At 39.0% G+C, this 25,518-nt stretch overlaps 1 protein-coding gene across 1 annotated transcript in view; it reads right to left on the reverse strand.

Annotated features, from left to right (window-relative positions):
- Positions 1-23,268, reverse strand: part of AFF2 (AF4/FMR2 family member 2) — a 340,167-nt gene extending 316,899 nt beyond the window's left edge. The window contains exon 1 of the mRNA XM_042824815.1: positions 23,251-23,268. The gene's annotated coding sequence lies outside the window, so the exon portion shown is untranslated. The remainder of the gene's footprint in view (positions 1-23,250) is intronic.
- Between the last annotated feature and the right edge of the window lie 2,250 nt (positions 23,269-25,518).

The raw sequence follows: 25,518 nt of genomic DNA on the forward strand, positions 1-25,518 counted from the left end.
GTTACTGGTGTAACGTCATGCCCATAAGGGAAGGGAAGGAATCAAGGACAGTGCTCCAACACGCAGGTTTGAGATCATCCCTCAGTACACAGTGGTATTTTAATTGTCCAGGAAGAGCTTTTGCCCATTTTGTCACAGCTGTGTCTCCATCTACTTGCTGTAGTCCAGGACAAAATATAACTGAGGTGAAAGGAAATATTTGTGTAAGAAAGTAGAGATAAATAAAAATAGCAGTGTGTGGTATCTAAACGAAAGCAAAACCAGAGAATTCTGCAGCTGTAATTGTTCATAATGTCTGTGTGACCCATTATGAGAGACATTAAAAGAAGTCAGTTACTTTAGAAAAGATAACATACAGGCATTGATCATGAGGAAAAAGTAAAAGTGGAAATCTATGAAAAGTTTTGTAGTGCTTTCTATATCCTCTCATGCACTACAGACTAACTGGAGATACTGTGAAAATATTAATGTGAGTAACACAGATGCAGTACTGCATTTCCTCCAAAGACATACATTTGAATAATATAATTTATAATACAAGCTCTGTATCATAATTTAATTTAACCATGAAACCAATTCCTGCCTTCCACATTTTATGTTTTACGGTATGAAACAGAACATTATTTGCTGTAATGTAGTTTATTTAACCTTAACCTGATGTGGTGCAACAGTGAATGCAGATACATTCAAAATGTTAATAATGTGACACATCAAGCTGATTAAAATTTCAGTTGTGTTTCCTCCATCTCCTTTGGAAAGTTAATGAATTAATGAATCTTTAAAGGATAGTCAGGGAGGCCTTAAAAAGAAGATGCCTTTTTGAGTAAGGAGAGAAAGTGGCAGATTACAACTTAATGGCTTCAGAATAATGGTAATTTCCCTATTTTCTTCACTTGCCTTAGCTCAGCTAATGGCTTCATTAGTGTCCACACTCTCAAACAAATAATAGAGGACCATGTCACATCCATCTTAGTCACATCACAATAAAACCGTTAAATACAATTCAGCTACCTGCCTTCTGCCTATGCTATGAGGCAGAATTAGCAGCACAATCGATACAGAATCCTGGCATTAAGTGCTTTTTTTTCTAAAAAGAAGCGTGTCATCAGGTATAATCATGCATTGCTATTTAACAGTATGGCAAATTTTATGGTGATTAGATTAGAGCTGCTCAGAAAGGACACAAAATAAAGGGGAAAGATATCCTTGCTTTACACCTATTGATTAAAAAAAAAAAAAGAGAGAGAAATCAGAACAATAACAGAACCCAACACAAACCACCACCAAAAGTACTCAGCTCTTTATTTGATAAAATTGATGGATTACCTCAAAGTCAACACAGACATGTCAAGTTCTTCCTGACATCTGACATCCCATATACCAAGTCATTTCACAGACCAGGCTAATTAAGCAGCTAAAAACCTCCTTGGCTTTAGCTACATTTGTCCTGGGAGAAGAGATTCCATTGAACCAATTAAAATTTTTGGAACAGATTCAGTGCAACTGAATACAGCTCCACTGAAAGGTATGAAGACCGATGCAACAACAACTTCACAAGCTGATCCTGAAACAGTAAAAACAGATTGAAATAATGACTTTTTAAACACTGTAAAGGGTTTTAATTTTCAAAGGGATTGAATTTCAATTATTTTTTATCATTAGTTTTAAACTGAATGCAAGCAGTATTGTTCTTTTCACTCATTATATAGTTTGGCTGCTCTATGCAAAATGAAATATGTTTAAGCATACTTTTCTCATTATATATGTATTTTGTACAACAAACAACATGCAAGCTCTAACAACAGTGGTTGAGACATGCACACTTGGCAAAATCTAGTGCACAAGCACTATTATCCTCTGCTTTTTATCTGTGGAAACTAAAGGAACAAGCTCCAACTTCTACCCAGCTAAACCGCAGCTGGCAGCAGTACCCCAGTGATGCGGGTGGGGAAGATGGCCCATTTCATACACCAGGAAAATCTCCAATGCTTCAGGCAAAATTCTGTTCACAGATCCACACCACAGATCCCCACTCCAGCATTCTGCCCCTTCGTGACCCAAGTATCTGACGCTACCAAAAACTCCTATAGACATGTACAGGCAGAGGTCTACTGGATGATACCAGTTTAAGGTAGGATTTAGCAGAAAATATTTCCTGGGCTGACTCCCTGGTTTTCTGCATTACCCTACAATAACCACGTCCAACTGATGTCCAGGAAAAAAAACTGCTTTTGTAAATCTTAGAATACATGAAGTGCCAGGCATCTGCACTTGTCAGATGAATAAATCCTTCTGACAACATAAATCTGATCCCACTGAGAAACCTTTTTAAAAATACATTATTGACTAAAAATATTTATATGCAGTACTTTTTCTGTTAGCAAAGGAATACATTAACTACTTTGCCGTTACTGTAAGTAACCTCAGGCCGAAGATGAAATTTTTTTGTATGTGTGCTATATATCCCTTTTGAATTAAATTATGATAATGATATTATACTAAATCACAGCTGAAGTCCCAGCCTTAAACAGATCTTGATTGACACCTGAATTCTAAGTTTCTATAAGCAGTTCGGAAACGATGAGGCCTTAGTGAGAAATACTGCTTTCAAAATATCTAGCTATGAGTAAACACAAAATATCCTTTTTTTTATATTATGGTTGTTAATCACTTTGGTTCTTATGCGCTACTTTACAGTGAATTAAGTGAACTGCAACAGAGAGATGGAAGAGGCACATGAGATCATCTGCTTCTTGTCAACCTTAGGATACTGAAACCTTATAAACAACAATAAACTTATAGAACAAAGAAAACTGGAAACCTGTCAGATTTGGGCTGTCATTGTGTTTCTTCAACGACTCGTTCAGTGCTCACTGTGGGAAGCACTATTCTCTGTGCACAGGTATGCAGCTTTAGCCTAAGCAAATTCCCATCAGAATGAATGCAGATGGCTCCACAATTCATTAGATGTACTTGGAAACATCACAGCACACACTAGCTTTCTGTTAGATGTGAGCCCACTAGAGCACTGGTAGATTTTGTTTTGGGGGCACTGGAATCGTCTGTGAACAGGGCAAAATCAGTGGGCCACGACTCAAGATGTAGTTACAACATCAGCATTATAGCATCACAGGCAAATCCAAATGTGACTTTTGTGACATCAAACAACCAAAATTTCACCTATGTTTTTTTCTTTTTTTTTTTTTTCCCCTCCCCAAAACTTGTAGATTTGAATACATCATTGAAACAGTACATTAAAAAAAATGCAATGGTAAATTTTAACACCTGCTTTTACAGGCATCCTTACAAGTTCAAATCTTACTTTTTTTCTGCTTAACAGTCCTCTAAAACTTCGGCATTGCCCCTTTAGTCACTTAGTTGCCTGTAGAAAGAAAATGTTACTGCAAGGCAAAAGAGGCAGGAGGGAGATGACTATTTGTAACTAAGGCAGGCAAGAAAGATGTATTTACTACATTCCTGCTTTAACCACCACATCAAGCAGTTTTACAGAGTACAGGTCCCCTCAGAGTAAACTTGCTTAGCATTCAAGTACATTATCTGCCTAAACTCTGCTTTTCTGATTAAAGTTTCGTATTTAATTAAAATTGTCTTTAATTAAAATGCAAATATTCTAGGACTTCAACAATAAATTGTTTACACTAGACTGAGAAACAGCCCTCAAAGGCTTTGGGAAAAAAAAAAATAGTCTCAATTGCAAGCAATATATTCAAACTTCACTGCTCAGTGAAAATGGGTAAAGATCCTTTTTTCTCTTATTGGCTTAATCTTTTTTAAACAAATGGAAAGATATTCCAATTTGTGTGTAGAATTCAAATAGAAAACAGTCCCCAAAGTTACTGGCTGTTGAGCAAGCAATTACGCCAGTTCAAAACATCTTTTGTGTTTGAAACAATTCTTTTAGCCAATTTTGCTAGGAAATGATACTAACACCACAAAAGAATTGCCAGTTAAATGAATGATGCACACAGTTCCTTCACTGAGTGATAAACGTGTATGTGCGCCTGTGTGCAAGCAAGGATACATCTACGATATCCCTCCACCAGAAACATCCTGCTAGAGGTTCAAAAATAGCTGTTCTGTTTACAAAAAGCACAGTTTAGATACAGCAGATATATAACCCTGCTCATTTCTTTCTTTAAACACACACAGAAAGACTCTACACCCCGGGTTTTGATTTACTGCAAGCTAGACTATATGCTCTGTAGCATCAACAATACTTTTCTGTGTGAAGTGCTGCAACTCAAAGGTGAATTATGCTTATGACCAATTCATAGCCATCCTCTTTTGGGAATAAAATTGAGTCCTTGTAGTTAACCTGACTCAAGCTCACAAAAATACAGCTGTTCTTTTAGGAACTACATTTCTAAAGACATTTAAAATCAGGCTTTTTGTAATTTTTGTTATTACACCAGAGTACTCTTATGTAAACCTTACTCAGAAAAAAGAAAGAAAGGAAAGAAGTGAACAGCACCTGGAAGGTTTTATGATTTATTAGGAAAATCCTGCATTATACTTGTCACGGCTTTGCTGTTCAAATACTGAAGAGCAGTGATGCAAGCTAATGAGAAAATGGAAGTAACATTTAACAAGTTTGCAAAATCCATTTACAGAAGCCAGTGGAACAAATCGTATGTGGGAACTTTTTAACTGGAAGTTCTCACTAGAGTAATGGCATCAATCTGACCCCAATGGAAGTCCCATAAAGTATACTCACTCTCTCAGAGAAATTCTTACAGAGATCCATTTGCTATAAATTTGAATTTCCTAAATTCATTGCAGATCTGAGAAACCAAAATGAAATAAATTACCACAGTCTGGCACTATCTCCTTCATCATACTAATTCCAGATTTCAGAATAAAAGCCATTACTTAACTTGCACGCCATAATTTACACACTCTTTTACACAATAATTTTTGATCCAAGAGAAGATTCATTTTCCTTTTATAATTATCTTGTGTCAAAGTCTTTAACCTTTTCATCTGAAAAGCTGGAGCTGGATTCCTTCTTGTAACATACGTCAAGAGCTGCACTCTGCTCAGCATGCTGCAGGAAGATGCTGGCTGGAGCAGGGAGCCACTGGTGGCACAGGGTTGCAAAACAGGGTAACACTGAACACCAAGCAACGACAGCAACTACTGAGAGTGGTCCTGATTCTGTACAGCTCAGCACTAATTTCACAGTTCCCTAAACCTGACAAAAGACAATACTTTTAATAGGATATATAATCACTTTAATGTCTCTACAAACATCCCCCAACAGCAAAGCAGCCCACATGCTGCTGGTTCAAGCCATACACAGTGAGAATCAAGCTCACTGACCTCACAACCTGGATTTCTCCAACAAAGAATATATTGTTAAATAAATCTTAACAGAGTGCACCGGTGTCACCAACAACCAGGCACCGCCATCAATTGTTTTCCAAGCACTCCACAACAGAAAGATTGATTTCAGTGAATAAAATCTTTGTCATTCCAACATGAAGTTTTAAGCACAGACCCACCTGGTAGCAGCAGCTAATTCGTATGACTTATACAAATGGCTGATTCATTAATTAGCACTCCCAGAGTCCAGGGAAGGCAGGTGGGAGCCCAGGCACCAGCAGCCGGCCTCTCACAGAAAACCAATGGCAGGCACCAGCCTGGGCACGGTGCCCTGCCCCAGCCTAACATCAGGATCTCGCTCTGGCATTGCTCCAGCACTACCAACAAAACATGAGGTCAACATTCCGCCTTCTTACACTTTACAGTAACTTAGCTCACTCGGTGCACATCTGAGGCGTCTTTTCAAAATGGCACTTTTTAGTCACACAAGAGGCTTTGCTCATTCTAGCAGCAGCACTATCACTAGGGAGTGGGGAGCAGGTGACACCCCAATAGAGAAGGATGCTATGCAAAAAGACAGATCAGTCTCCAGTTGTGCGGAGCTGTGGCCGCCCTGATCCCTGCACCCACAAGGCACCATCACGCACAGCTGTGCGCAGCTGTCCCGGCCAGCAGACTTCTGCTGAGGTGAGGTGTTCCCTCTTCTCCAAGGGGCTTCACACCGCTTCAGACATTGGCCCATACGTGGCACAGGCTTCTGGCCCACTAAGTGGTACACCGAGTGGACAACAATTTCAAGCAGGAGGAAACAGGACTCAGACCATCAAATGCATCTCATAGGGTTCACTCCTGTCTCCAGTGCTGGTTGCGACATCAGAGAGTAAGATCAGCTCTGTGGAAATGGCCAGTCCACTCCAACAAGCGTGGGAAGGGGGCCAACAAGCTGGGCATGGGCCCCAACCAGAGGTGTGCCATGCCAGCCGTGACCCACATCAAGGGGCAGCAGCACCCACTGCTCTGCTCTCACTGCCATCCCTCATCTGAAGAGAAGGGTGCTGCAGCGAAGGTGTGAGGTGACTTCACACCACTGCCCGTCCACAGGAACTTCCAGCTTAATTTCTCCATTGAAACAAAAAAAAACTTCTTTAAGTGATACAAATACATTCCTGACTCCTAAGAAAGTGACACTAAAGGGTCAGAAATTAGCTCTTTCTTCAGGCACCTTTCCTGGGTGAGGAACAGACTACCCACCTTCATCCTGTTTCCTATTTACTCACTGGCAGAGGTGTATGAATAGTCTCTAACAACAGGTTTGCAAACCCATCTCAGTAAGAATTTTCCTTCTGAGAAGTTTCAGTCTTGCATTTTTATCAGAGACCGGTGGCTAATCGGAGGAAAGCCTATAATGATTTTTCTCTTTTTCAGGCTTATTCTAGAACTGCATCTATTTTGAGGTTTTGTTTAGATCTGTTGCAGCTTTCATACTGTTGATCATGTTTTTCTAACCCGCCCTGAACATCTGTTGGCTCATTCCGAGGCTGCATAATGCTGGGTTGTTGATTTTTTTCTGTCTTATGTATTCCATTGCTATTAGTTGGCCGTTTTTCTTGTTGCTGTTTTTCAGCTTAGATTTTACTCATCTTAAATTGGAAAGAAAAAATAAAATCAAAAGCACAAGGTCTCCCTTGGCCTCATCCTGCAAAACAAACTCATATCTGCCGCAGCTCTAGTTTCATTCTTCTCTTTTGTTGGATTTCTTGGTAGGTTTGTTTGTTTCTTTTTGTTTATGTTTTTTTAACTGCATCAATACAAAAAAAAATCTGCTAGCTCAATCTAGAGGTGGGATAAGAAGACGATGAAGGATCTTGTTCTCTTAAAGATAAAAATCATACTTATAAGAGATGCCAGACTGGCAGTCCCACAGAGAAGAGAGCACACACCATTTAACCACAGCCCAGACACACACTCTCAGCAGGACTACTGCAAGCACTGAAAAGGGAAATAACAGTCAAACCTTGGCCTCCTCTCTGGGGCTGCCAGTGAGGGCAAAAATTAGCACCGAGCGTGGGGATGAGTTGTGTGACATTGACACTGAGAACTGATTGAAGAGCACAATTATTTTGCATAACCTAACAAACAGTTATCAGACGGTAACAGATTTGATCGCTACCAGGCTGGACCACATTCAAACCTGAAAGAGAAAGACGTGTATCTCCTCAGCCAGCAAGTCTCCTTACACAGTGATTATAAAACAAATAAGATCTGGAGGTTGACAAGAGTCCCTTTTAGAAGCGTTTGGATTATAAAATTGCTCTGACTCACTGCAGCGTATTGCTCCCTCTTAATTAACAAGGCTGAACTTTGTGCATGTCTAGACTTCCTCCTGCAGAATGGCAAATTTTGGCCCTCACGAATATCATTTGAGGTCATATTATTTACAGAGCTTTTATTCATTTGAGTCATTTGTTTCAAACATATTTTCCACAAAAGGAAAACAAGCACCAAACTGCTGGGCCATTTAATCCAAACTTAACAGTTTAGATGTTTTATTCAGCGTTTTAAAAAGGACTGTCTTAAGGAATTTTATGTGCTGCATTTCTAATGTTAACTTTACAGACTGTAAAGTGCCTTGGGATGCACTGGCATGCAAGGCATTAAGGTATTGCAGGATTTAACCAATGCGTGTTGCACTAAAAGGAACATTTTATGAAAGATACAAAAACCCACGGTAATGTTAGTGTTTATTAAAAGGTGCTCAGATTTATATCTTAAAACAAAAACAATTTTTCTCTTCCACTGGTAAAAATGATCTCTTCTCTAAATGTAAAGTTTTCCAACAGCACTGACATAAAATTGCTGAAATTATACACTTTAGCTAAAATAGATTTTCCCACATAAAAATTCAGCCTTTTAAAAGAAGATTGTAGCTCATATGAAATCAAAACCCATCCTTTTTTGTTGTTGTTGTTAAAGTAGATAGGCTTTAGGATTTCTGTTTGTGGGTGGCTTTTTTCCTACTAGTTAGTGGTCTGAACAAATTAACTATATTAATTGGCTTGGTTACAAGATTTTACAGGTGCAAAAAGAGAATGAATCACACATTTTGATCCATGGTTTCTACTACTATCAGAAAGTTGCATTTCAAATACAAGAAAAAGCTTGTACAGCTAAATCCCTTGACATGCCTTGAAATCACAGAATAGGCTTGTAGGATTTAATGTCAGTGGGTGAAGTTCACCACAGTGAGGAGGGACAGCATTAACACAGGCAGAGCAGCCTTATCAAGGAGAGGTGGGGTACTATATCAGGCTTTATCTCGACCTTTTAAACGGGAGGGTGGATTTGATTCTTCACCACCCCCTCCCCACATTCTGCCTTTGTAACACCTAAGTACTCAAAAGCTCTTTGGTCTCAATCCAGAGACTGTTACTGACTGTTAAAAATACGGGTTGATTTTAAAAGGCTACAGATAAAGCCCAAAGATGGCGTCATGGATTGCAACTAGTATGATTAAACACAAGATCAAAATTTACGTGCAGAATATTTCATGCAAAAACAAACAAACAAACAAAAAAACAACAAACATAGATAAACAAACCCCAAACACTTAACGCTACTGGAATGCTAGTCTCAGTGATTTCAGAAGAGAAGCAACAACCACTTCTAATGATAGATCCACCTTTTCATTATAACTGCATTAAAAATAAAATATTGTGAAGAGCAGTATATGACTCCTACTCAGAAGGGAAGGATTAGTCATCTACATTCGGAGTATGAAAATTAATATGGCACTCATGATACATATTCATAGCTGCAGATCTTTTTGGAATCATAGGAACATTTTCACAATGAGGGATACTTTTTAGCAGAAAGCAAACAGATCTGTTCCTGCAGGGCGTCTGCAGTCTAAACAGAAAAGTTAGCATTCACGGAGCTTTTAAACAAACGCCTTCAGAAGATGAGTCCAAAATCCAGTAATATTCTCCCATTTAAAGAAATACGAGTGGAGCTATGTCTTCCTATCACAGTGGTTCTCTAAACAGAATTGAAAGAAGATACTTTATGTTAGCTAATCATGCCTTGTAACCACCTCTCCTTTGTTTTTCCTTTCAGTTACTTGTATGTTACATTTTGTTTTCATTCCCTCTTTCTTTTCAGCCCAAGTTCAAAGTGAAATCAACCCATAAACTCAACTTACATTTTCACTGCAGACATCACCTACAAATTGAAATATAAATACGTTCCCTTTCTTAAATCCACTATTTGGTGAACTGTGCTACTGTGTAACAAGACAGCAAATCTCAGGACTCCCAGATCTGATTTGAACACCATATTGAATATTATTGACTGAAACTGGAGCCACTTACGGCATCTTTTACCTCAACTTCTTTCTCTGTTTATTTTGCACTGATAACAGAAACACCATAGCGTACAGCACTGTGTTATCTCTGTATCTATCTCAATATCTATAATTACTTTCTCTTTTGTGAAAACTAGGACAGGGAGTTGCAGCCCTCAAAGATTACAGACACCCATCTTCCTAAGACAAACTAAGCCACAACACGCAATCATAAGATGGTAAGCAGCAGTAATTGTACATTAAATGTATTTTTAAAAAGCCAAATGTGCACTTAAACTTTAACTCCCAATCACTGGTGCTCTAGAACAAACAGTAAATTAGTGAATACAAAACTAAAAACTGCAAAAAGCCCTGCAGCATGCTCCTCAGACAGGAAATGACTGAGAATTTCACTTAAAAAAAAGAGAAATCAAAACCTCTGTAGATATAATGCTGGACAGCTTCAATACAGTGCTGCCTGAAGTAAATGCATGAGTTGATCTTGTAATCCAAAATAAAGTGTGACGTGTGGTAATTACCATGCATGGGCCACCCTCACCCTACAAATGAGCCCATTCTAATTTCTCAACTGACAATCTATTAGCTGACATGTTTTAAAATGGAGTTATTTGCACCTGTGCATCTGAGTACAGTTCAGCCAGTTTCATGTATATTATAAGGAACTGGGGCTTCCTCTTCTCACTGGAGCAGGTGGCACGGAGCAGAAAGCACAGCACTATTTTTAATCCACGTAAAGCAAAACGGCTTTGAGGTACCATTCCAGCCTCATTCACAGTGAGGTTACAGACTTGGAACTCTGCACAAGCCGTGTGATGGATTTGTCTTCTGCAGGGCTGGGGAAGATCATTTTGGGAGTGTTTTTGGAGGTCGAATATTACACAGTGGGAATAGATACAAAGGTGAATACAATGATTCAGATTACAGTGAAGTCCAGAACAGAGCGGGATGCCTCCTTGCTTTCTGAAAGCAACCAAATCAGAGCGTGGAGGAAGATCTCAGTCAGCCAAGGCATCCCGATGCACTAAGGACACGGGTGTAGCTGACAAATGACAAAAGCGGATTGCTCTCGCTGTGTTCTATAGCACGTGCTGCTGCTTGACAGCTCTTCTGACAATTAAGATGGAGAGGTCACGTGCACTAACAGCAATGCCTAATTATGAAAAACATAAAACATTCTATAAATATTCCAACATTTTCAAAGAAAGTGACATTTACCACCAGAGGTATCGTGTGTACTTTTTTCCATATTACACTACTGCATATTCTAACACCTTCTGTAAATCAGGAAAAGCAACGCCCAGGCAAAAGAACACCAACATTAACGCACTCTCCTTTTGCATGGATACGTGAAAGATATTTGAAAGATCTCAGAATACCTTCAGAAATCTTAGGCATGCCCTAAAACACCTCTCAGATTAAATGCATCCCACAGTACCCATTTTGCAACTGTGCTAAGTGATACAGAGAGAGACGAAGCCCAGAATGCTCTCCAACTGGAACTCCAGATCTAGTCTGTAGCTGTCAGATTGCTTGTTGTTGTTATTTATTATCCAACATTTACTACTTTAACAGCATCTGGAGTCTGAACAAGTTAAGCCACACTACTCTGTGCCATGCAAATACGTGATGAATGACTACATGGGGATTTTATTGTAGTACAAAAGCTGTAAGAACCAATTAGCCTTGCATAAAGTATCACAGGACAGGGGAGAAGGGTAGAAGATGTGGTGTGAACCGTAAGCTCTTACATTTTAGGAGTCAAATGTGAACATATTAAGTCCTCCCAAAAATCTTAGGGTTAAAATAGAGATAATTATTTGGTTTTAAAGCATGCCTTTACGCTGAAGAGAGCAGCTAAGTAAACCAGCACCTGTCAAGTCCATTAAACTATTTTCTATTTAACCAGAATTTACATTTAGTTCAGTCAATTAATATAAGTCCTATCAGGTTCATGATAATTAGCACACATTAACAGCATCAACAGCAGCAGAAATAGCATCAAAAGAAGAGCTTTGTTGTATTTCTGTTGTTACCACCAGAGACTCCTATCTGATTTTACCTGGTGATCTACTTGTACCGCCAAGGAGACCCACTTATTTGCCCTTAAGCCAGACAAATTACTGTGACAAGAAGCAGACTTAGGGTTGCTTCCATTCACAGATCACTTTAAGTACTTTACGGGTCATGTGCTGATAAACTACTTGCTTTACCAATTTTGTTTGCCTTATCTATGGCTAAACTGTTTTAGTTAGAGGGAAAAGATGTGTTTTACTGAATTTGTTTATTTGTTTGGTAGGTTTTTTTTTTTTCTTTTCCTTTCCTTCCTTGTTGTTTTAATTTAACCATGCATGCCTTGTAAGGTTCATGCCATTATAGTTAAGTGCTGTTGGATCAAAAAATAATTTGAGGTCAATAAGGGAAAAGAAATCCTTTTTGCTTTACCCTGCATAGTTACTGTGACTAGCACATTAGCACATGCCAACTTCTTAAATGAAGTGCCACTTTGAGTAATCAATCAATAAGGACTTTTTTTTTTTTTAAAGTTGGTATTTTAATGGAGTTAAATGGCAGGTACAACTCTGATCCCTCACACAGATGATGCTCTCTAGCATTAACCATTTCAATCAGAATGGTCACATTTCAGATAATTGTTTACACACTTCATGATTCACTTCAGCTGCAGAATCATTAGGATATAATTTACAGTGTAGAACTCTTTTATTGTTGCTGTTTATTAAATCACAAGTGCTGTTTTTTTTTTCCCCAGTTTGAACATTTTTCTTTATCTCAAACTCAAAATCATGAAGCCAAATAATTACTCTAAAATTACTTTGATTATAAGACCAAAAGTCAACATTCTTTGATAAAATTGGCCAATGTTTTAACAAAGTGGGCATTCTGCATCCTTCACTTATCACTATTATCAGTCCAGCATGAGATAAGAGCTGAAAAAAAATTAAATCCATAAATTCTACTGCAAAGAATATTACTTAAGCAGATAACTTCAAAAGGTGAGATGCTGTTAGAAACCAAGAATCAAATAAGAATTTTAGATACCTAGGCATTTCAACGTTCAAGATAGACTCTAACATTAGTTTAAAGCAACTGTTTTTGTAGAAGAAGCAGCAGAAGAAGCGGGGAAAAATTGCTACAAACCAGGCTGAATTATAGTGAAAGTGTTCTGAGGCTACGTTTTTAAGAACATACTTGAAACATTAGCAGAACAATCCAGAGCTCTGATTCCTTCGTGAATTCTCAGCAATGATGTACTTAAGATTTTATTCACATGCACACACACACACACCAAAAAAAAAAAAAAAAAAAAAAAAGAGAGAGACAAGAAAAAACAAGAAAGAAGAGAGGGGAAAAAAGAAGACATGTTTTTTCCATTTCAAGTGAGAATTTCAGCACTTTACTCCTGACACGCAATGAAAAAAGCACTTGTATATAACCCAGCCATGCCAGCAGAGAAATGAAGGGCTGTGCAATGATCTAAGAAAATCCAAATGGGCATAGAGGAACAGCTCATTTTGCAAGACCTCCAAAACCAACCTACTGATAAACACCGGAGGGTGCCTGACTGCCTGCACGCTCACATGCCTATTTGTTGCTGTTATTCTTATTCATTACTGAGTCATTATTATTATTTAAGTGCCAGCAATGCACTCATGAACCAGAACAGATGCAAAATATCCTGTGCTAATGAGAAAATCAAAGCCTTTCTTATATTAGCAATTTCATATTATAGGATATCTTTATTTTTGCCAATAAAGCACAACGGTAATTAATACAACAATATTTTCTTATTGTTCACAATGAGTAAAGCGAGTGAAACTGCTCAGATTTTCCTCTGGCTCTCCCCCCTACTAGCACAAAATACAATAAATGTTATTGAAGAATTCCTACTAAGAAAAACAGCTGCCAAGTAAAATACAGCAAACATCTCCCATCAAAGGCTGTTGTCTGCTTATTCAAATACAGTCAGTATTGCTGCTCACAGAAAACAAATTGGGGCACTGCTTTTTCATACTCACACCGTGTATTATCACCACCATCTCACAGGGCTGTTAATTGCCCACTGGACAGTTGCACTAGTCCACAGTGTATTACAAAACTGTGGTTCCAGCACCCATTCAGCTTTCTGAGCAGCAATTGGAACCGTATTGTAACCAGCACCCCTGAGCATATGCTATTGCATATATTATGAGGAGACTGGCAAACGCTTCCATTTCCAACTGGTTGTCCTCAGACAGGCTGCCCATGGTGCTGGGTGCAGCTCCCATCATGTACATCCCCAGGCTGACCTCTGGCACCAGCCAGACCACAAGGAGCCCCGGGACGGCTGTGCTGCCAGCCTCCCAGTACCAGTGGGAGCACCATGAGGCACAGCTGTGCCTGCTGCCCTACAACTGCCCATTTGTAAAGCAGGCCAGAGGTGTCAGAGCGGTTTGATGGGCGTAAGTAAGCCTTCCGCCGAGAGTACTTCAATTTAGCTGAGAAAGAGGGCACTGTTCACTCAGTAATACCAAAGGTAAGCTACTTGCCCTCAGCAAGCAAACCCATTCATATTCCTCACATTTGGCCCCCAAACCTAGCAGTAGAGTGCATCTCTGCCTCGGTAAACATTTCTGTCTTTCCTCAGAGCATTCTGTGTCACAGGAATGTACTCACGACCAAAACCACTTTCATGACAAGTTAAGGGTTTTTTCTCAGTTTCAGTAATGAACATAGTTTAACCAAAAAAGCTGTGCCGGGTGGCAGTCAGGGAGGGCAGCAGTGCCTCAGTGAGCGGGCAGCTGGGAGCAGGGGGCTACCCGCTGGCAGTTCCTCCTGAAACAAAGCAGGCTGATGAACCCCATGGGATTTTTAAAGTCTTATTCATAAAGCATCCTCAGAACCAGACACAAACCCAATCCCTCACCAGGAGCAAAGCGCGTGTAATCCTCTGTCAATGCTGTGGCAACCCCAGGAGGAGCCCGGCTCACCTCTCCACCAACCAGGGCTGCAGCTGCTCCCGCTACCTCTGCGCCCAGAGCTTGCAAGTTGGACTTACAGAGGAGAGGCTGACTGTGCACACATCTGAGAGCAAAGCACTCCCATCAATTGGAAGTATGTAGGAAAAGGAGCCAAGCCTGAAAGCATCAACAACTGAAAACGTGAATGAAGACGTTTCGCACTCCAGAAGTCCTCAGAAAGGAGAAATGAGACCTTCAGAATCTGCATTTCTGACTAAAAAGGCAACTAAAATCACTGGATACTACCTCTGTGTTCAGCATCAGAAACCCAGAGAACCTCAAGATCAGAAGACCCTTGCCCAGCCCTAACCACTTTACAGAATGAAATGAAAATGGCAGGAACATCAAACACAAAGGAGAAAACATCCACAAACAGATAGTCTTCCCACACTTTAAAGGCCTACAATGCTCAATTGTAACAGCAGCATCCTGTCAACGATGCAGACTTAAACAAAAGGAATAAAATGTACCAGCAGTAAACTGACATTCTGAAAATAATGCGTTACAAAAAAAAAGGCCTAAATTCATAATTTCGTAATAAAAAGTTTAATAAAACAAAGAATCAGTACATATAAGCTAGAAGATTTGTTTAAAAAACTCTAGCACCATGACATCTGAATGACATGGGAATCTCCAACCTTTTGTCTTCTTAATTCAGCCCTAAGTCAACATGCATTTTCCATCAAAGACACACTTGTGCCCACTGACATGGGCACGCTTACAGTAATGCAATGCATTAACTGAAATACCTTGCTGAATCTGGGAGTGTGCACATATTTGTTCCTGATCATGCACGTTTTGTCACAGTGTTTACAAGGCCTTGCAATGCTCCCCTAAACTGAACACTGATGCAGTCTTAGGCACAACTTTGAAAACATGCTGATATTATAACATACAAACATGTACAAAAGAAATACACACTCAGACACACGAGGGGATAAAACAGAGTGGAAGAAAATGAGGAACTTTATGTTACTGTCTTTTCTAATGAGGTAGGAAGTGGCAGATGTAAAGATTTCATTCAGCCAGCAATCTCTTTTATGATATGAACAAACTACTAAAACAGATTTAATCCTTTATAAAAATCAGATTAGAAGGAGCAGACAAAAATCACAACTTTATTCAATACGCCATTTTATCCAGTGTGACTAATGCATTATTTGTATGAAGTTAAAGTGAAGTGTTAGAAAGCTATGAAATAAATCAAACGCTCTACTTTGTGTAATCTTAACAGACAGATCCCATTAGGATTCTACTACGCATAGCTGTTGGTTAAAATCATTTGCTCCTAATCTACATTTAGAATTCACTGCAACTTTTCAAGCCCTTTGGAAAAGGTTTATCAATTCTCTCATCCTTGCTTCAGACATCCGTTTCACTGTTAGTTGTTTACAAAAGAACAGGTATAATGGAACTGTATCATTTATGCTCTCTTTCTTTCCACAGATATTATAGCCTATTCTGACACTGGCTTATAATTAGTTAGAAAGACATTGAACCTTAACCAAACATTCCAGCCTGCCTCCATTTTTTTATGAGATCTTTTGTTGTTGCAGTTGAATTTGCAAGCAGAGTGTATGAGTTTGCAGAAGTGAAAATCATTACAGAGTCTAAAATAACTCGATCTTGTTGAAACACAGATAATGGGGCATTCTTACTTATGGGTATAAAGGAGATAAGAAGTGGTCTAGATATTAAATTATCTGTGCAGTCCTAAGGAGTTTTTAAACATACAACTTCTGTGTTAGGTCTGTATATTTTGTGTAGTTCCTAGTTATATTTGTTAGATGTCTGCTTGTCATGTACTGTAAGATTCATGAACAGTCTATAGCCAGGCAGAACTCTCACACAACAGCTTGTCTTAGGTAACGGGGAAAGAACTAGGCAGAATGAAGTGTCAGAAAAGTGTAATATTTATCATCCTGACAAGGAAAACACCTAGTCATGGCCTACAAGCCAAACTCAAGCTCAGTGTCCTGCAGACAGGACTGGATGATTCTGAAAAGGTAAACAGGCATTTTCCTACACAAATAATGAAAACTTCTATAATTATTATGCTCCCTTATCTATGATCACTTCATGTGCACATTAAAGAACAGTCAGTTCAGGCAAGGGCTGTTTAAAGGGAGAAGGAAGGACAGTATCGACAGTATTTTGCCACAGACTGCACAATGTTTTTGGAGCTTTTGGAGCTAAGGTAGTGTATCTTCTCATCTTCTCCAGAAAAGAGAGTGAGAAAGCAAAGGAAGCTCTGGCCAAGTATGTTTTAGAGGTTAATAAATAAGTGAAAAACTTCAGCCAGTGGCCTTCAGCTCAGCCCTCTAGAACAATTTTGCTGGCCCACAGGCAACTGTCAAGGCCATGAAGACAATAATTCTAAGCACATATGCTACTATTAATCTCCCTAAATTGCCTTAGAAGTATATACACAATTTCATCAACATTCTCGAAAAGCCTATAATTCAGAATCAAATTCCACAAACATAATCTATTAAAATCCATGTGTGTGGAAATAACTTCTGATAGTCTGGAACAAAAATAATGACCGTCAGTTGTTTTTGCAGTCTATTTTCCCTTGAACCTCAAAAGAAAGGACTTTTGAACAACCTGTGGTGAATAAAATTTTGCCTGTCTCATTTTTTTTTTTAACATCAAAGATGTACTCTTCTTAGCTCTCGCTAAACACAATGCTGTAATTTGTACCCCCAAGTGGTATAAATAGAAAATATGTTCAGTCTAATGACATACGTGAAGAAAACCCATGCCCAGGGTTAACCAACAAAGTGTCAGTCTGCTAGAAACAAAGGCAGTTGGCTCAAAGAGCATCAATGCTTTTTGAAAAAGTGTAGATGTCCAACTCAGTCAAGTGTCCAAGTCTTGATGTTTACTTAAGCTACAGCTGCATTTATAGCGCTTTGCTACAAGACCTGGAGAAAGATAAGTCCTCTGGAGCAACAAGGCCATTCTGACTCCATAGTGCTCGTGGCTCTCACTGTCTGGCTCAGAGCAGGGTAAATGAAATCAATTATGCACACTGTACATATACAACACATTCTTTGCTCTTCAAAATAGTTAGTCTGCTTCGGTTCTCTTTTCTTGCAGATATGCTCTGCACAAATCTTCCTGTCTCTCTTTATGTCTTTCCCCTACTAATACATCTGCCTAGATTCCTGTCTTGCTCTATCACCATAAACATTCATAAACATTAAGGGGCTTAACCTTATCACACTCCTGTGGAATAGGAAAATATATCCATCAGAGTGGGCAAGCAGTGAAGTGGAACCCAACTGACAGCATCTTGGCCAATGCAGAATCCTTTAGCAAGCCACTTTGCCTCTCATTGCTCCCATTTCCCTGTGTATAAAAAGGGGGTAATAACACCGACTTCTTTGTAAAATGTCTCAGTCTAACAGTAAAACTCTGAGAAGTTATTCTTTTATTCTTCTCTTCCCTTACAAAAGGAAGTATAGAGACATAAATCAACATCGCATGAAAGGTCTGTGGCCAGAAATCTTAGCCTATTTGCTACGTGTGTCTGAGATCATCAGCACAAAAGTTACATCCAGAACAGGATCTTAAAGCGTAAGCTATGCCACAGTAACCTACACTGACATTTGCTCTTCTTGCAGGTACAGGGCAAAACAATGCAAGCTTATGAAGGACAGTGTAGCTGGAGCAAGGTTAAAAGTAGAGAAAGATGCAAAAACAATTCTAAATTGATCCCAAAGAATATGAAAATAAGTTGACAGAAACACTGGGTGAAAGTAAATACACCTGGCCTCCCTCTCCAACTTTCCATTAGAACAACAACAACAAACCACTACAATTCATCAAAGATGAAAATACCATTACCTCATTTTGATAGACTTTCCCAAGACAGCAAAGCAGCTAGTGGCAGAGCTGATAAGAGAATCCATGTTCCAGCTCCAAATACATTTTTACCTCCATTTAGCAATCTTACAAAGGATGACAATAACTCTGCCACGTGTTACCAAAAGAACTGAAGTACAACTTATCTCCTTCTCCAAGCAACTACTACCCTCAGCCAATGGCCAATGGTCTATCCCTCTTCAAAGCCTTGGTGAAGACAAATGAGCCTTCCAATGTGCAACGAAGCATTAAAGCCATGAAAAATCAAAGGGCTGCTTTTTGAGTAAATATAAGTTCCAGTCATTTTCCTTTCCCACAGAGGAGATCTACGAGAATGCTTACCATAGCATACACACAGTATTCTTCACAGCTCTTCCTCCCTGCTGACCACCAGCCCCAGGGCCCAGTCAGCTTCTCCTTACAATCAGCTTCACCACACCCACTGACTTGTACTGGAATTCTTTCAGGAACTCTAGCTAATGATTTTATAAATACTTGTAAACAGAGAAGATAATTTCTCATCATTATTCTCCATAGGAAACACCAGAAAGAATGTCATTCGACTGTTCTACAGGAATTGCAAACAATGAAAAATTACCCCCACGTTACCCAAAAAGAGCCCAGCATTTTCATAGGTAAACTGGCTACTGAAGCCATGGGACAGGGGCTCAAAATCATGCAATACACTGAAATTAAAAGCCTTGAAATAACGTCTCACACTGGCCTCTATGCAAACAGAGGCGCATAACCAACAGGCATATGTTTATCAAAATCTATGATACTACATTCTCAAACATAAGCATAGCTACTGCCAGTAGCACAGAAACAGACTCAGACTCTAAACACTGTTACTACTGTCTCAATTTCTCTCCTTACATAAGACAAAAATAAGTGGGAACTGGCAACCTTAATAACAGTGTGTTTCCTTATACTTAGAGCTTTACAAAATTTTGTATGCGATTTCTCAAAAGACAGTGGTGTAGATTTTTTACTCACAAATGACATTTTGAACGAAACCACTAATACAGAAAGAAGTGAAAGAAGAATAACTAGACCTACATAATGAGCTGCTATCCTTCCAGCAAAAAATATTTTAAATTATTAACATTTCATTTTAAGGTCTTCTTAGCACAGATCACAAGCTACCAAGTACTGATCCACTTTTACCTTTTACTTTTGGCTGTCCTATCACTCTGTAGGATGAAGATACCATCACCGATCACGAGAGTTAAATCTGAATGACCAGAAATAAAATTTTTAAGCTACAGCTGAATCCTAACAGTAGTATATAGAGTGCCATGAGGAAAAAACACTAATCTCAGTCGTAAGATGTTTGCAGGTTTGAGCCCCAGTTCATGGAAGCAACGTTGAGCTACAGAATTTACTTATTCCTTACCACGAACACCCACAGCAGAACAAAAACAGCGATTACAATACTTGCCAAAGGAACAACAGAGCACCAAGTTAAAAATCACTCAACCTCATTTTCTTCCTCACTAGTTGTTCATATCCTACCCCTACCAAGACGCATAATTACGAGCAGGCTATTCACATCTTACTATAACTGGTAGCACCATGCAGCTTCGAGTAAGGAATCCATCTGAACTGCTGACTATACAAGACTTACACACCACGTAGTAAATGGTATTCTCCAATTTTCTGCATCATCTGCAGTCAAAATCATCTTCTAGTTATGGTATAATCTCCAACTTTCCCTAAAGTACAGCACCTCTGATCAACTGGAACGAGGATTCACCAATAATAACCAGAAAATAGTCCAGTAAATTAACTGCTGAACAACAAACAAAAACAACAACAACAAAAACAATTAAGTTGGTGTTTTGAGTTGAACACATACATAAAATGTCATTAAAGTGTGGTATAAAGTTTTACAGAAGAGACTACTGACTAGACCTTTGTTTAATAGTAGTAATAGTTTATGGTGTGGATCTGCCTTGTAGGAGTTGAAAAACAGCCTCTTCATGATAAAACAGCTTCTACTATCCAGGAAGTTAACTGCAGGAGGTTTTTGTTTACTCCTTTACTTCAGCTCTCTTGTTCCACACTATTTTTTCAGTACTACAAGCCCAGCCCTGCAAATCCTTGTACTGAGTGCTGAAATCAATAAGGAACTTGCAATTGCTTCCAAGTTTTTGCAAGGCTGGGCTCTGGTACAGAGTTTTTGAAAACAAATATCTAAACCTCCTTTCCCAAAATCTTCATTGAACATCACAGACTCTCTTCAGCCAAATAACTGTATCATTAGAAGGTAATCAAAATGGAGATTCAAATTCTACTGGCACGTATGTTGCCATCCTTCCTTTTTTTTTTTTTTAATCTCTACAGTTTTCCATTAGTCAGGACTAACATACCTTCCAACGTCTCTGATTAAACAGGAGGAGGTACTAGAACAATTAAATGTTTTGATTACAAAGAACCAATATGCAAAATTCAGTAACAACAACAGAGTAAAACACCTGCCTTCTCCAGTCACTGTTGTGGCTTTCTGACTACTACACGAGAAGCAGTCTAGAAGGTTGTAATAACTTGATCTATTCCTGGGTTTACTGTCTTCAAGTCTTTAAAAAGTATTCATGGCATTGCATACACAGAGCTGGGGCAGATTCAGATCTCAATATCAATAGATGTGTGATGGTTTTACAGAAATCTGCTGCTATTAACATCATCCAAGAGAAAAGTTAAGGTTTCTCCTCAATTTTTCTTTTCTTTTCAAAAGGAAATTAGTAAATATGAATCAGAAGGGTTCAAAACTGGATGCAGATTTGTTCACACATGCGGTATTACATATGTGCGAATTGCCCTGTTGATCTTGGTCTGCGGTAGACAACTGCAGTACATTTCTAAAAGTCTCCCATTTTACCACGATAAGGTCAAACCCAGCGCCATCAGAAGTAAATTAGGAGCATTTCCATTGACATTAGCTACAGCTCAAATCCATACTGGAGGAGCACATATATACTTTATGGTGTTTATTGATTATATACATTTAATGAGTATCCAGTCGTCCAATCCTTCAGGTCCTCCTCACAAAGAAATTCCATTAAAGGCACTGGGGAAATACATACTGGGTTCTGCCTGTTTAGATGCTGTTACAACATTCTTCCAGGGTTCAAAGTGTAAATTATTTCCTACAGCTCTTCTAGAGACAGATACATATTTATTTATTTTTCAGGGAGCTTTAATATTTGCATTCTTTCTGGCCTCTCATTTGTGCAACGGTGTAAAGCTGCAGATACAGTTCAGACAAATGGATGCATACCATACATTTGCATGATCAAGTATGTGAAGAACAAGGGTTTAATCATTAGTGAAACACCAAGCATTTGGGGAGTGATCAAGAACCTAATTCAGTAAAATTTAACTTCAAATCAGTATAGTTTCAGTACGGTTGCTTGTATGTTTAGAATTTTATAGGTGTCTACAGACTCTGCTATATAAAGACCTAGCCTTGTCATATCTGTCCAGTTGCACATGATAGGAGTTTTATTCTTGACTCAGATGAAAAGAGAATTTAGGCCTCATAACAGACAGCATAGGAACACTCCTTCCAAGAAGCTGAAGCATATTGTTGCAGTATCTAAGAGATACAAAAAGGCTAGAAGTATTCACCCATTTTTTCAGAGATCTTTCAGTGTACTTAACACATTACAGAATGTCACATTTTGCCTTTAAATCATTCAGTTAAATTCTAGATTGCAGTGACAATCTAAGTCTTCTCAGATGCACAAAAGGAATAATTCTGCTTCACTGAAGGACCTGCATCACAACATCATTTTTATTCAGAAACAAAATCCCAAACAATATAATTGGCATTCACATAAAAAGTGCTCGAATCCTCTGAAGTCCTTGCCTGGCTTTGGAATAGCTGAACAGTATCTGAAGTATCTCCCCTCCATCCCAATTTGTATATGTAAAAAGTCACTAAATTCTTGAATGAATCATTAGAAAAACAATTCAAATGCTGTTAAACTGAATGTAATTTTGCCTCACAGGATAGATGGGACCTTAATGTTAGCAAATGGCCAAATTCTTTCAAGATTTACATTCCACGGAGTTCAATATCAGTCAGGAAAGAATTACTAAATCAGGATGTACTTAAAGTACAGGTTTTTAGCCCAAGAATATTTTTGGTCTTTCTCAGTTGCTTGTTTTGACAGCAACTAATCCCCTTCACCTACCCACCAGCAGCCACACAACCCATCTATTCACAAATTGAAAATGAAACTTTTTCAAATAATTATTTGAGAACCTTTTTAATACAAATCTAAGAAGTAATGACAATTCAACTGTAATATTTTTTAAGGAGAAGAAAAAAAGGGGCGGGCGCCCCGCCCTACAAAAATTCTTACTGAAATCCATTCAAAATGCAACTTCCTCTTGAACTAACGTTCTCACCGCCTCCAAAAAGAAAATAAGGGGAAATAAAAATCAATCTAACTCCCAAAAAGCCTATCTACTGTATTTCACACATTCCCTTCAGAAGCACAACACTGTTGCCACACTCAGAAGGCTTTCAATTTAGCAAGCTAGCACAGACCCTGGTGAAAGAACAGCAACTGAGCAGGCCCTCTGCAGAGGCACACGGCAAAAACAGAAGGCAGATGCAGGAGGATACCCAAGGCTGGATCTGAAACAGTTCACCTCTGTCTGGAGAGTAGGATCACCCCTCCAGGTTGTGGGATGCTTTGGAAGTGCACACTGCTGTGGCACGTGGAATGTTCCTGCATTCAGACAGGAGGGGAACCTGGCTCACAGATGTCGTGTTCTCGGCGTTGTCACCACAGACCTTTGAACTTGCTATTTATATAACAGTTTAGCGAGTTTAAGCCTCTTCCTGTATAACTGGCAGTTTGCTGGTTTTGCTGTAATGAGGCTACTTGCAATACAGAATATGAAAAGAAAAGACAACAGCCTTGTTTCTCTGCAGTGTGAAGCCTCTGCTATCCCAACCACGCAGCTACGACTTTACCACCTGCTGGTTTTATTTCCTTTCGCCAGCTTTTACTTTACGTACCTCCATGTGTACTTTGCCACTAAGTATTTTTTCTGCTCCCACTTTTCAAAGGCTGTAGGACTTACAAAGTATTAATACCAACAACGATAAATGAAACACACCATGCATCTCTCCACCTTTGCGTTACCAGAGCCCTAAATCCTGGGTTGGCTGGGTTTTTGTTGGGGTTTGTTGCTTCCCAGCTGCTGATTAATAGCACCTCCTTACTCCATAAGCAGTTTCAGACCTAGCCACACGGTCCCAGGACACTTCAAGATTTCATTTACTTGGTTACCACAGACAAGCATGGAAAGTGATTTAAAAGATGGAATTTGATTTTTATCAGCAAGTGGTCCCCTTGGTGCACAAAGGCATTCAAGCTTTTCATTATATCCATCTTCCTTCTTTTCCCCATCACGGAATGGTTCATATTAAATGCAAGCCCAGGTGAACATTTTCTATTCACCCAGGGATCTCAGCAGACTTTAACTTTGGCCCTTTCACCTAGCCCAGAGTTTAGATTAACTGAAATTGTTTTGGGTTGTGTCTTTTTTTTTTTTTTTCCTGCTTTTCAAGTCTGACAAAATATCCATTAGGCTGACTGGAATACTTGTGGCTTTATTTTATACATTTTACCCAATTTCTACCATGTAAAATTTAAATTCTTGATGGTCAACAAAACCCCTCATTCTTGCACTGTTGTAATCTCGCCTACAGAGGAAAACTAAGGGGCTGAGTCTGCAGTTCCTGCCAAGACAAAGCTCCCACTGCCCACCCCGAACACCGGGTGCAGTGCACACTGCAACTTTGATAGCGCTTGACAAAATACCCATCAAGAATGGACAGATCAGTACCTCTGGTGGAAGAAAAAACAAAATAATGGCATTCTTCCCATCACTCCAAAACTTTTCGGGAATCACCTCCTCATGTGCACAGGCAGTGTTATCTTTAAACCTTTTCATTGGATAAAAAAAGCTGCAGTCAAGCTATAAATTTTTTTCATGCAAGTTTCTCAGGCTCTCCAGGTTTGCATTGCACTTGTGTGTGGATAACACATACAGACTCCCCCCCACACCGTAGGCCTCAGCTTGCCTGCCTGGCGATTGCAGCACAGATTACCACAATTTTTGTGTTGGCAAGCAGTGCAGAAGAGGGGCTCTAATTGCCTTATAAACATTTATAAAACACCCTTTACAAAAGCCAGTTTGCAGAAAAAAGCACCGAAGACTGTTGCAAAATACGAAGCACAAATTCACACAAGATGCAAAATGCACTTACTTGTAAATATTATACAGTGACCAAACCACACTGAATACATACAAAAATAAATCAATTTTGATGGGCAAGCATGCTTTTTCTGGGTGTGCAGAGATGATGCACGTACACACATATTACATATATTAGCACACATTTACGGATAAATGAGCTAAGTTCCTCTCTTCCTAAGAATGACATGACTTGTCTGAGACATAAATCTTTACACGTATGATAAAATACATGTAATGTTTTCCTATACATGTAGATGATGCACCCATATTCTATATACATGTGCACATGTATGTACTGATTGGATTATTAAAGGCTAAATCCAACTTGATCTCTGCAATAGTAATCCCACTGTGTATGAATGCCCATGCCTTACAGAGTTTGTGTAGATATCAAAACACTTTGCAACAGCCATAAAGTAAAACATGTTTTTGCATCACAAGCCCTAAAAATACATACACGTAGACACAAATTTCATTGTAAGAAAACAAGGAAATTTTATTTATAGAATGAGTGGTGATACCTGAACACCTTACACAAAAACAGAGGCATGGGAGTTCCCTTCTTTCTGTGCACATCTCTAAATCCACATAAAACCACTGTCAAATGAAAGCAAGTTATTAAGCAAACATTAAATCTCAATACCTATA

This window comes from Centrocercus urophasianus, unplaced genomic scaffold (genome assembly GCF_019232065.1).
Source record: "Centrocercus urophasianus isolate 14NV4802_14NV808 unplaced genomic scaffold, USGS_Curo_1.0 seq_24, whole genome shotgun sequence".
NCBI lineage: Eukaryota > Metazoa > Chordata > Aves > Galliformes > Phasianidae > Centrocercus > Centrocercus urophasianus.